Genomic DNA, 14,069 nt, shown 5'->3' with positions numbered 1-14,069 from the left:
TGTCCAATTCTCACAACTATCAACTGGGAAGGCATTTTCAATTCTTGAGAAGGCGCCAGCCATTCCCACCAACTGCCAAACAACTATCACCCACAAAACACCTAGTCAGACTAGCTGAAGCAACAAGACATCTTGAGAGGAGACATTGGGAGTCTTGTGCTAGGCAGGTCTAATCACCCATTTCCCCTCAAATCCAGTCATCATCCACCATCCTGTGGAGATGGCAACTGCTCCTTCTGGAACTGCAGCCATAGCCTTTGGAGACTTGAAAAAGAAAGCTCTTGCTGCCAAAGTCCTTGGCAAGAGCAAACATTTCACAGTAGAAAATGATATGATTTTTATCAGTAGAAAGGTCATTAAAAAGGAAGTATTGCCATCTGCTTTGCTGCTATGCCCCAAGGATCATGGTATCTCTCCATGCGACTTCCATATGTGGTATCTCTCCTGTTAGAATGTGAGTTCCTTGAAAATAGGGGCTGTCTTACTCTTTTATTCATATCCCCATGGCTTTGCACCTCACAAGCTCTTAATAAATGCTTTTATTCCTTCCTTCCTTCATTCTTGGACTGCCGAGGTGAAAGAACCTGTATAGCTTTAATGTACCTATGTACTTGCTTCCCCACCCAGGGGAGATGACTATATTACCTCCCTGGAACCCAATTTTGTTCAGTTCTGCTACAGCCTCTGGTCTGTGTGGAGCTCTTTGAGGAAATACCTGAGATACGACTCTCCACTGAAGACTCCTTTTTATAGGCTCAGTGCAAAGCAGTGGCACAGATGGTAATAGCCCAAGGCAATCAAACTGTCTCCAATCTAGGAGATTTAATCACTCATCCTCAATGAGGTGTGAATGGGTCAACAAGTATCCAGACCCTGGAGAAGTGCTCCCATTGAGGTGTTAATGGACATGTCTTCACCCTTAGAATCCACTGGGAGATGGAGTCAAAATCCCAAATCTCCTACTGGGAGGTTTACTCTGTTAAAGCCAATGCTTTAAAAATAACCAACAAACAATAAGCATAGGGGATGTTTGATAGTATGAGTAGATGTAGATCATGTTTTGTCAAGACCGTGTTTTGGACAGCAGTGGATATGTTGTTCACCAGTAGACACTGTAAATGGAAAATGGACTGGGCTCAGAGAGGAATATCAGGTTAATTTGGAAATTTATGCAGTTTTTATAAGGTTCTCAATGATCTATCTCATTCCTTCCTTCATTTCTTCATTCATCTGACATTAGTATTCTCCTAGTGGTAGGTAATGAGCAAATCATTAAACATCAAGAAATAATCAAAGAATTGAAGCTGAGAATTGCCTGGGAGACAATGGAAATGGAGAGAGTGGGAATAGAGGCAGTATATTCCAAATGAGGACTCATGCTGGAAAAGTGGTGTAAAGGATGCTATTAGGGATATTTATTATGAGAAAAAAAGATTGACTGGTCATATGGGAGAACATAGGATTGCCTGGGAGAAAGGTTTCTGGTGGGTTGAATGATTCCCATGTGAAAGATTTCTCAAAGAATCTCACAGGATGAATGGAGATGGATAGATTTCCCATCTGCTTCTTTGGATCTCATCAATGAGATCACAGAACCATCAGAGTACTTATTTAGGATGATTATTTAGGATAACAATAGAGTAGTCTGCTCAGAAGAGATGCATAGATTCATAAAGCATTTATTAAGTGCTTACTGTATGCCAAGCATTGTACTAAGAGAGTTGGGGATACTTATGCAAGAAAGCAACTCATTAATGTCAATAATACAGGGGATAATACAAGGCAAAGAAGAAAAAGAGAATGGCATCATGTGTAGATTGCTAGAATATGGTGTAGAAGCCTGGATGTGGAACCATCCAACTCATCTTTCTCCAGTTTCCTATCATCCATGAATCTCTACCATCTGTTTCTCCATTTCTAGACTACTGGCCATTGTTGGAGAAAAGCAGATAGTTAAATGGCATGGCAGAATGCCTGACCTAGAGTCAGGAAGATCTGAGTTCAAATCCTGATTCACATGCTTACTAGATGGAGAAGTCACTTGAATTTTGTTTGCCTCAGTTTCCCCTTTTGTAATATGAGGATAATAATAGCACCTACCTCCTAAGGTTGTTGTGAGATAGTATTTGCAAAGTGCCTAGCACAGTGCCTGGCACATAGTAAGGGCTATTAAATTTAAAATTATTAATAAATTACAAAATAGGCAGATTGAGTCCACTGCAGGACCTTATTGCATTGTGATATTGTGAGAAAAAGAGGGGAAGAGAACAAACATTTATATGGTGCTTACTGTGTACCTGGCATTGTGATAACTGCTTTACAAATATTCATCTCCCCTTAAGCCTTAAGCTAGATGTTGTAACTTTCACCATTTTGTAGCTGAGGAGACTGCCTGACTTGTAGTGAGAAGATTTGAGACTTCAATTCAAGGTCCCAAGTTAACTGAGCAAATAACCTCAACTCTCAGGACCTCAGTTTCTTCATTTGTTAAATGAGGGATTTGGAGGAAATGGTCTCTAGGTTTCCTTCAAGTTCTGAAATTTCATCCTTTTTTCTAACTCTCATTGACATCCCCAGAGGGTCCATTATTTCTTTCAGACTTTTCCCATGTTCACATAATTATCTGATTACCTCGCTTTAAACATAGTTTCTTTTTTTTTTATTAAAGTTTTTTAATTTTCAAAACATATGCATAGATAATTTTTTAATATTAACCCTTACAAAACTTTGTGTTCCAATTTTCCCCCTTCCCCTCACTCCTTACCCCCTTCCCCTCACCTCTAGATTGCAAATAATCCAATATATTAAGCATATTTTCTTAATTCCTCCTTTAGATCAGATAAAGGTTCCCAGCTTCTTCAATTTCCCTGTAGCTTCTCTCTAAGCTTATCCTCTCTTCATTTTCTCTTGTATTCAGGAAGAATTATACACTATTCTATGGTCTCATCAGGGGCAGTCAAGGGATTTTCCAGGTCTGGAGTCAGGAAGACCCAAGTTCAAATGTGGCTTTAGACACTGATTAGCTGTGTGATTTTGAGCAAGTCACTTAACCTTGTTTGCCTCAGTTTCCTCATCTGTAAAATAATCTGGAGAAGGAAATGGCCAACCAGTCTAGTGTCTTTGCCAAGAAAACCCTGAAACTGGGATGTCAAAGAATTGGACCCTGCTGAAGTGACTTAATAACAACATGGTCTCCTTCACCTATTCACCTGATCCCATCCTTCCCTAGGGACTCACTCTGACAATTATCCTCTCTAATATATCTTCAATTCCAGAAGCATTCAGGTATTGGGAATAAATGAAAATAAAACGTTCTTTCCCTTATGGAGTTATTTGTTTACTGACTGATTATTAAAGGAAAGTGAGTTGGGTCGGGGCATAGGAACAAAGTTTTAGGAGTTTACATCCGTAGAATATCTTGAAACTTGGGAAATTGCCTTCCTAGTCAGGATAGAGGCAACTGGTGAATTAGGCGTCAGGAAGAGTGGAATTAAAATCTGACCTCAGACTTTTGTGAAACTGGGCAAGTCACTAAATCTGTTTGCTTTAGTTTTCTCAGCTGTAAAATGGGGGCAATAATAGTACCTACCTTGCAGGCAGTTGTTAAGACTAAATGAGATAACATTTGTAAAGTGCTTTTTAGCACAGTGCCTAGTGTACTGGTAGGTGCTTCACAAATGCTTATTCTTTTCCCTCTTGCAAGTATAGTTGGAGGTGGGTAGCCCAGAAGGAGCTACTTTGTTTATATTCTTTTCTTTAACTAGGCTTAAATTATCACCTCAAAACAGATGACTCCAATATCTCAAGCCCTGACCTCTCTTCTGAAATCCAGACTTGTATTTAAAATTGCCTGCTAGCAATCTCAGCCCAAATGTCTCCCTGGCACTTGGAGTCGACATCTTTGAAGCTGAAATCAGCATCATTTTTCTTCCAAATCCGCTTCTTTTCCTAACTAGTGTTTCTGTTAAGGATATCCTTCAAAACTAAGGTCTTTGACTTTGGATCTTTGACTCTCCTTTTTCTTTCACAGCACGCCCTCTCCCCTCCTTCATCCAGTCCTTTATTAATTCTACCTTCATGGTTCCTTTAACATCTCCTCTTCTTTCCATTCCACTGCTGTAGCCCTAGTTCTGGTTCTCATTATTTTCCTCATGGACTGTTTTTAGTAACTTGTTAATGAATTTCTAGTCCCCATCATTTCTCCTTTCCAATCTACCTTACACCCTTATGCCAAATTATCTTTCTAGAGCACAGCTCTGATCATATTGTCTCCTCTGTACAAAAAGTTTCAGTGACTTCCACTGAATTCAATCCCAAATTAATTGGCACTTAGCTTCTTGAACCTATGTTCCTGGATTCATCTTTCATGACTCCCCAATTCATGAATCTTATATTCCAATTAAGTTGCTACATAGCATTCCTTGAATACCCCGAATATACCTTGAATTCTCTCTGCATGTACTTTTGCTCACGCTTCCTGTCTGCCTGGAATGACTTTCTGTTGAAATGTTCCCCATCCTTTAAAACTCATCTCAAATGCCACCTGCTCCATGCAGCTTTTTCTGATTCCCCTTGCAGGAAGTGCATATCTGAACTCATTATATTTTGCCTTAATTTAATGTATTCTACCAGATTGTAAGATTCATGAGGTCAGGGACTTGGGCTATTCATTTTTGAATCTTTCTTGGCACCCACCAAAGTCTCTTACATTCAATAGGTGCTTGAACAATGTTTGTTTGAACGAATGAAAGAGGTCTTCTATTTCTTTTTTTCTTCCTATTTTTCTTTCTGTTTCCCTATCTTCAAATGTTCCCAGAATCACCTTCCTTTAGGCTGGATTGGTATCAAATTCCTCCTCTACTCCTGCTTTTGCACATCTTTTCCTGGCTTCCTCTATTCCTATTTCTCTTAATTTTCTGCCTTTCTTATATAGGAAATAAAATCCCTTTTCCACATAGTTAGGCCCAAATTCCATTTCTTAAAGGGGCCTTGGAGAGGAGGATTGTTTCCTCCTATGATGGCTCACCAGCTTACTCACCTCTCCTCCCCAGTAGTGTGATCTATGGCTTGTCAGAGGTGTGGGCTCTCAACACTTACAGTGCATAAAGGGCTTTTGTTCTTTGGAATGAAAAGAACCTGAAGATAAATGTCAGGAAAAGGGGAATCCAGGGAGCTTTTAGGGGCTCTAAGAGACTCCTCTTTGGGGATTGGTAAATTGGTGCTAGAGTCAGGGAAAGATGAAATTCAGTTCAATTCAATGTTTATTGTATCCCCTTGGATAGAAGGTACTGATTAAGTTGGAATCAGCTACCAGTAATCTAATCTGTGGGGTATCATTAGGGAGGCCATTAACTATAATGGCTTTGGGGTGACAAGGCAGTGAGGGAAAGGATTGTGTCTATATGGGAAGATCTATGGCAGAGGAAGTAGGAGTTAAAAAGTGGGTAAAAGACATGACTTTTACTAGTTTGGGACTTGTGTCAGATTTTTCTGAGCATGGGGTGGGTTTGTGGAGGACCTCTAATCCAGGCCAGTGGTTCTTCTTACTAGGACCAGCTCTCAAAGAAATAGGATTAAGATCCAGTTTCAAACATTTCTCTAAAACAAATTAAAATTCTCTTATACTACCCTGCTTCACTTCTTTATCCCCTTTCCATTGTTTCATAGAACCCCTTAATGTTATAATACATCTTCATAAAGAGCCCTTCACATGCCTTTTTATTTTTTTTACTTTTCTACTTCTTCATCTTCCTTTGGATATCACATCTGTTCCTTTGGACACTAAAATGTGGACACTAGAAATCCTGAGAGTAAGGCCTGTGACTATGGGAAGTCCATTTAGTTGACTTTTTGTTGGGCAAAAAGACTAAATCCAAATAGGTGCTCTTTACACTATTCTGGGAAGTAGAGAGTAGGAAGTCCAGGCTTAATCTCTAGGAAACTTTCCCTAAATTCTCTCTCTAATATATCACTGAGAAACAGGGAGTGCTTTTGAAATAGGAGATGCCACATGCTCTCACAACTTCTAACTCTAAACCCTGGTGGGTAAAGGATCATTAGATTATAGAGATGAAACCTTTAGAGATCATATATTTCTTTAAAAAATTTTTATTTTAGACTTAACTACCAAATAAAGTGGGCATTTCCATATACATACATAGTAGAACAGAAAAAAAGATTATATATGAAACTATTGCATACAACTTGCTTTTATTTTTAAGCATATAATAAATTGAATCTTTTTGAAAGATTTCAAAGATGTTCTATTTGTTTGTGCTCCTTGCTGGCCTTCATTCTATCCCAAGGATGATGAATAGAATCATAGGAGAGTTGATTGGGCAGTATGGATTTGATTATGGTTCCCAGAGCAAGAGGTAGAAAGTAGGAAGGGGAAGGATGAGGGATGCAGGCAGATGCAGAGTGGATGTCAAGAAGGACTAGAGTGGAAAGCATGGCAAGGACTCAGTTAGCTACAGCTGGCCATGTGAGATTGTAGCTTCATGCTCACCAGTCACAAGAGTGATGGATCCAGTGGGGTTCCAAAGTTGAGTGGTGTGTTGGTAAATGTTTAACAACCTGTTCTCAAGAAAGCAAGATAAAACTTAAAATTTAATCTGCAATATTGCCATTTTCTCCATCACTGGTCCAAAAGGTACTTTGGTAAAATGGACAGCATGAAGAGGGCTGAAATTACACAGGTTCAGTTAAGTAACAGCTCTGGCATTTGAACTTAATTTTCTGATTCTTAATCTTGCACACTTTAGCTCTCTGTTAGCTCTGTGTGTATGCATGTGTGTGTGTGTGTGTGTGTGTGTATGTGTGTGTCTGTGTGTGTGTGTGTGTGCCTGTGCAGTGTTTGGCTACTTATCAATAATCTATAATAAAATTGGTGCATTCACATCTTTTCTCCTGGATCCAGCCCAGGCTCACCCGCTTTTGTGTATTATAATTACATCCATGTGACCCTCCTGGTGGGAGAAGGTTGGGGGGTGGGGTGGAGGATTGCGAGTCTGAAAAACCTTTCTAGACTAATAAACTGTTCCTTCACACACTTTTTGCTGGACTACTCTCTCCCTGAGGCTGACATCACCCTAACAGTTTCCAAAAATTCCCCAAATTACCCACAGTCTTCTCAGCTCCCGCTGTCGTCTGGAATTACCCACTCAAGATGCTGTCCTCCTTGTCAGTCCCACCCAGCCCTGAGCACCAATATCCAGGGAAAGGCCTCTTTTACTCTCATCACTGATGTCACTGACAGGCCTCTGGCCCCTGAGGTTGGCTTTAACACTGCGTGTAAGCTGGAATACTGTCTGACTCAATCTGGCATGACCACTTGGGCCCCGTGCCATTCATTCATTCATTCAACAAACATTGAATACATGTTTACTATTGTCAAAGCACTATACTAGCCATGAGGAAGATAGAAAGTTTAGATTAGACACAGTTCCTGCCCATAAGGAGCTTACCTTTAAATAGAGAGATAAGAAACAAATAGTTATCTTATAATCACTCCAATTGATGGCAAATGCAGAAAATGTTCCTGGGACAGAGACTCTCATGTGGCTGAAGTAATGCTGAAACGAGTAAGTCTCTGAACAAGAGGCTCTTGACTAGCAGGGTTTGGTAGTTGAGCTCAGAGGGAAGGGATTGTGTGTTAGTTTTTTACTAGCTGGCTAGTAAAGTATCTTTGGGAGAGTATCTTTGTGACTTCCTGAGTTTATTCTTATGGACAGTTGGGAAGGACATAAGAGACTTATTGAGTAGTTTGGGTTAGTCTTGGCTAGCTGGTTAATGCTTTGTATGTATGTGTATGTGTATGTGCACATACACATAGGATGCATATACAAATAGTGTAGTATTAAGCTCTGGGATGTGGGGAAATGGAGAGGATTCCCCAATACCCACAAGGTATTTCAGCTAGGTCCGCACTATTGGGATTGCATTCAGTGTCTAACTCTCAAAGATCGGTGTATATGGGTGTGTGGAGGGAAGGAGAGAAGTTTCTTCTGAAATGATCTTTGTTGGCATCAGATGGCTCATAAGTAAGCTCCTTCAAACCTTACTAGTAGAGTTAGGCAATGGTATCTCCATAGTCCAGTGGTTAGATATGAATGTGAGGGGCCAGTCATATTGGTCATCCCATCAAGATGAGACTAATGAATTTCCTCCAGGGTCTCTGAGGAACACTATGAACTGACAAATGCAACCTCACAGCCCAATAGGCATAGTATCAGCAGGTAAGCCAAGGAACGGAATGCTGACCATGGTGCTGATATGCTGTGGCCCTCAGGGGTTTTATCATAGCTATACCCAACTGTAAGAACTAATTAGTAAATGCTAATAGTATATAATAGCCTTTCCCCCTTCCCCCACTTATGAAGAAAGCTATTTCAGAATATGTAACATTGGGTATATTAACAAATCAGTGAAGGACTTAGCTGCTCTTGCCCCAGAGTGTCCAGGAATTTGGTCCTTCATCTCTGTTTTTGTCAGTTCTCTGTGTCTTGTCTTTTGATAAAGCAGTTACCACTGACTTAGTACAAGTGTCTTTTGTGTACTATGAAGGTCCGGGTCTTTATGGGACTTTCTATTGTGTATGTTATCAGGGACTGAAGGAAATGGAGTCAATTTGGTAGATTGGATGACCTGGAATACAAAAAAGTCATTCCTTAGATTTCTATCTGAAGTTCAGCATTCTGAGACCAAGCCTTATTCATCATTGGAGAGAGAAGGTGGTAGGAGGATCTAAAAGGCACCTTAGAGCAGAGCTCTTAAACTTTTTCTTCTTGTGATCTTTTTCACTTGAGGGATTTTTACACGATCCTGGGTATATAAACAGGTATACAAATAAAAGATTTGCTGATAATAAATTATGATATATGACATATCCAATAAATATACATTCAGTTATAAGATCCCATATAGGATTACAACCCATGGTTTAAGAAGGGGACATTTAATTCTACTCCTGCACTTTATATACCAAGAAACTGAGGTACAGAGAGGTTGAACGACTTGTTCCCTATCACACTGCTAGTATGTGTCCAATGGATTAGCTGACTTCAAGTTTTACTGGCTCCAAATTCAGTATTATTCATTGTGACAGACTGCCTAGAAGTAACTGCTACAAATGAAATAACTATTTTCTCTCATCCTACACTCCCATCTGAAAGTTCTAATAAGGAATCCTTGGGATAAAATTGGAACTGAATAAATGAATACTGTCTGTGAATCAGAGGGAAAAATTGAAAACTTCTATAATAGATGTCTAGGTATCCAAAGTGAACTAGAAGTTATATTAACAGCATTCTCTATAGAGACTTTATAGCTAACCTTCTCTACCTCCATCCCATCAGTCTACATGGTGAAGCATTTCCATTTCATACTGTGGTGACTCTGAATTCACTAAATGCCAGATGATCCAGACTTTAATGAACTTGTCAATGTAATTGAGGAAGCAGTTTTGAATGATGTAGTCACTAATGCAAATTAAAGTGAAATTTTGGAAACTATTAGGGTATTTACCATTGTCATTAGACAAAACTTATAAAAAAACTAAACTTACACATGTTCACCAACATACAAAACTGTTGCTATGTAATACAATAGCATAAAATTACTACGAACAATTACTATTGTTTTTGAACAACAGAATTTAAAATTGTTTTTTCTTTTTTCTTTCTTTGTCTCATCTGCTTGATTGGTTTGCCTTGCTCATTGAACTTTTGCCTAGTCCTTTCCCTTTCCCCTCCCCTTGTTTTAAGATTACCAGATGCCAGGGATCCAGAGCCCATTCTCACTGTGTTCTTTCTCATAACCCATGTAAGTCCCCTTAGCAGTCTCCCAGACAAAATGGTAAATATGCTATTGTTTCTCATAAAGACTACTCATAGCCCAGAGTCCCAGAGTTTCTGTAGCATCCAGTTCCTTTATATTCAGGACACCCAGATGTGGGACAGGGAATAATTGGATATGCTACTTGAGGCCTCTTGCAGTGATGAATAATAAAAAAATTAGCTAACATTTACATAACATCAAAGCACTTTACATACATTATTTTATTGGTTTTTATAAAAACAGTCATATGAGGAAGGCAAAACAGCCATTGCCATGGTTTTATTTTTTATTTAGACTGAAGTTTAGAGAGACCACTTGTCCATGGTCACATAGCTAGTACATGTTAGAAGTGAAATTTGAATTCAGATCTTCTTGAATTTCATTTTAGTACTGTATATCATATTATCATGTTGGTGGTGAAGAAGAGGTAGAGAAAACTCGCTATGTTGTTGACAGAACCAGGACCTTTGTCTTTGGATTTTGTATGTGGCTTTTAATATGTATATGATGCTGATTTTAAACATTGAAAAGATATTAATAAAAACTGTTGATTGATATTGATGTTGTTGGTTGTTTTTTGACTAATAAAGAATAGTATAATGGCTATCTCTTGGGTGACAGCCAGAACACTGCTTACTAGCCATTAAATTTAATAGCCTGACCAGGTTTGAGATGTAGTAGTTAATTCATTTCTCAATAATTATTGATCTGGAAAAGGTCAAGGAACAAAGGGCAAGAGTCCATGAAAGGGCAGAGGAATAGGCTTCTCCCTGGGTATCTGATTGATTCTGGGAAAATTGAAGAGTCCTGGAGGAGTTCAAGGTGTGTGTGTGTGTGTGTGTGTGTGTGTTGTATGTATATGAGAGAGAGAGACAGAGAAAGAGAAGGGGGAGTAGGGAGAACCAGGGAACAGCTGCTTTGGTTTAAATATTAATAACATGAAATGAAACATGTGCGGTGCCCGGCATGCCAGAGCTCAGCCAGTGCGTTTTGCATCTGATCTGAGAATGTCCCTCTGCATTGGGGTTTTGGAAAAATGTGGTCAGTGAATTTAATATACTTTTTGGCAAAAGGAAGACAACAGTTAACTTGTCTCTCGAGCTCCACTTATGTGGGCTCCCTGGAAAGCAGCAGAGGTAGTGCTGTTTCTGCAGCTCTGCCAGGAGGACTGGAGACCGATTTCTGTAGCAGCCTCTTTTCTCCTCTCAGCAAAGAATGGGAGTTGGATGTGGGCACTCGCCTATCCCACATACAGGGAAACAGAGGCACAGAAGGGTAGAAGGACCTAAGTTAAGAAGTGTCATGAGACTGCTGTCCTAGGTCATTCTCCCTTAGAATCATAGACCATCTCCTTTGTATCTCTCCACACTCTTTTCTCATGCAATCCCATCTCCTACCATGTTTCTCCTTCACTTCTCCAGTATTCCTGGGGAAGTATGACCTGGACCAAAACTTACTTGGCCAGGACAACATTTGGTGGGCAGGAGATTTTTTTTTGCCTCCATGAGATTCAGTCCCTGTTGGGCTCAGTGAAGATGAAAGGAAATTGTCTGATGCCTCTGAGCGATCAAATTCTCAGTGAATCATTGCTGCTTGCTCTTTGCTGCATCCCCCCCCCCTTTTCCCCATTCATATTTTAATTTTAAAAGTTTTGGTAAGATGTCATAGAAATAGTTTTCTCCTGATATAGTCTCTTACTCGGTAGCCCTCCCCCCTCCAACTCTCCAGTCCCCTTCGCCCTCCCCTTACTTCTCTGAATTAGTCTCTTTTAAAATTAATAAAGTCTTTGTGACATCACTGAGTCCGTGGCCCAGGGCAGAAGGAAATGCTGGAAGCCAATCTTTCCGAGCCGGAAAGTCAGAAATGTGAAGTTTGCCCAACAAAGGTACCCTGTGCAGGCAGGCTAATGTCATGACTCTGGAAACAAAGCTGGCCAAGGTTTCTTCCAGATCTATCTCTAGTTTTCAGCAATCTGATAATGTGCTGAGTTAGGGGACTGAACAAATCATCTGTCAGGGAAAGCAAAGGAGCCTTTTGGGGAGACTAGGTACCTCTGGGGCCCCCAATCTGACTCCTGACTACTTTCCCAGCAGTTACTGGCCAGAGATGGGAGCTTCTTACTGCCCCAACGCCATTAGGACAATCAGAGGGGGCAGAAAGTAGTCAGGGCTTTCAGTCCTGAGCCAGCCAGAGAGTGGGTGCTGTGGTCACCTCAAGCTCTGGCGTTCAAGCCCGTCTCTTCCACCCTTCAACCCCAAGGCGGCAGCAGGGCTGGAGAGAGCAGAGAGAAAGTCCCCGCCTTCTCTGGATCCAAGGCAGCAGCAGGCAGAGCGGCCACAGTGATCCCCTTCATGTGTCACCACTGGCTGTGAGCTCTGTGTTTGGTTTGGCAAAACAGCTATTTAAATAGCAGTGAAATGTGTCACTGGAAAAAAATTAGCTCATGTTTCCTTTACCGTTTCTTCATGATTTCCATTAAAAGTGTAACCACGGGTAATAAATTAGCAAGACCTGTAAAAGCCACCATAGGAAACCAGGGATACAAAATGTGTATGTAAACCTTACCCATGAAGCTAAAAGTAAGGGCTGTGTGTGTGTGTGTGTGTGCACATGTGGTGATGGGGTAGAAGTACCTCATATTTTAGTCTTCTGTCTCTGAATCCTCCCTACAATATTGATAGGATGGCACCACTCCAGGGCTTCCTGTTAGCAGTAGCATGGGGTAGACTGGTACCACTTTGCTGGGGACTCTCTGTCCACAACCAGAGTTATATCTATACCACACAGCCAAATTCTCTGTTCTAATCAACTCTAGGGAAGCACTGTTCTTCCCTACAACTCATCCTCTTTCCTAGGGAGACCTGGGATCTTGATCAGATTCTGTTTCATAGATGGAGAGATTGAGGAACACAGAGAGGAAGTTTCCAAAAAGAAGAACTAAAACGAGAGAAGGTGGAACTGGGAATGGAGTCCAGTGCTTCTCACTTGCCTTTGCCATCATGCACAATGCCCAGCTAGCTGGGTTGGGGATAGTGTCTACAAATCACAGGACACAGGATTTAGAGCTACAAGGGAGGGATCTCAGATACCATCTAGGTCAATCATCTCATTTTATGGATGTGAAAATGGAGACTTGGAGTAATCAGACTAAGGTTACACAAGCAGCAAAAAGTACAGTTGGATGGAAGTAGGGAAGAAAAGGCATTGCAACTGCCTCCCTGGTAGGGAGGGGCAAATGAGGGAATCAATTCAATTCATTGGATATAGATCAATTAACTGCTGTACATAAGACAATATGGTAGGTTGGGGATACAAAGCTACAATTATAACAACAATGGCCACCTCAAATAATCCTTGTCCTGGAGGACTTTATACAGCTTTATACACCTGGGCTGGAGAAGGGGTCTTGGAGAATTCAGATATTGAAAATTAATTACTATTTGAATTGGGATCCTCTAGATTACTAGAGAACACTTCTTTCTCCCTTCAGGTTTCGCTTCATTCACCCTTCCTCTTTTCTCTCTCAAAGACCACATATTTATTCTCAAGTCTCCCTTTCCTAGATATACCTTTATGGCTTTGTAATGACTATGTGAATTTCATTTTCCCCATTTGTGTGAATTGTCCCTTGTATTGAGAGGCAAAGACTAGGTTGTTCTGGGGCGGGGAAGAGGTGGGTGGGTAGGATGGCAAGGGAAGGTCTGATCGATCTCATTTACACATAAGGGGAGCAAGATTTGTGCTGTTCAGAGTCAGTCAGGAGGAGTTCAAAGAAGCCATGTGGATCTGTAGAAACCAAGAGGATGTTAGTGTTATCAACTCTCTGAGAAGGGCATCATGTCCCTTTAAAGGTTGATCACCTGGAAAGCAGGCTTTCATACCGAGAGCTTAATGAAAATACTAGAAAATTTCTAGATTCTCATGGATTTTCATTAGGAAAATCCCTTTCCATTTCTTTCCAAAAGCAAAATCTCAGGATCTCAGTTAGGAGGAAGCTGGGGATCAATTGGTCCAGGGCAAAATTGAATGAGATCTCCTCTTGCTTGAAGACCTCCAATAAGGGAGAATCTAGATGCTGCTCCTGCTGCTTGAGATAGCTCTAATTGTTAGATTTTTTTCCTTTTGCTAATTTCTACCCTTCTACCTTCAGACCCTGGAGATAACTAAGTCATCTCCCAGGTCTATTACCTATAATAAGGAACCTATCTGATCTTTCCCTAATGCCTTGTTGG

The sequence above is a fragment of the Antechinus flavipes genome, chromosome 2, assembly GCF_016432865.1.
Source record: "Antechinus flavipes isolate AdamAnt ecotype Samford, QLD, Australia chromosome 2, AdamAnt_v2, whole genome shotgun sequence".
NCBI classification, from domain to species: Eukaryota; Metazoa; Chordata; class Mammalia; order Dasyuromorphia; family Dasyuridae; genus Antechinus; species Antechinus flavipes.
Note: the sequence above shows the minus strand (reverse complement) of the source record.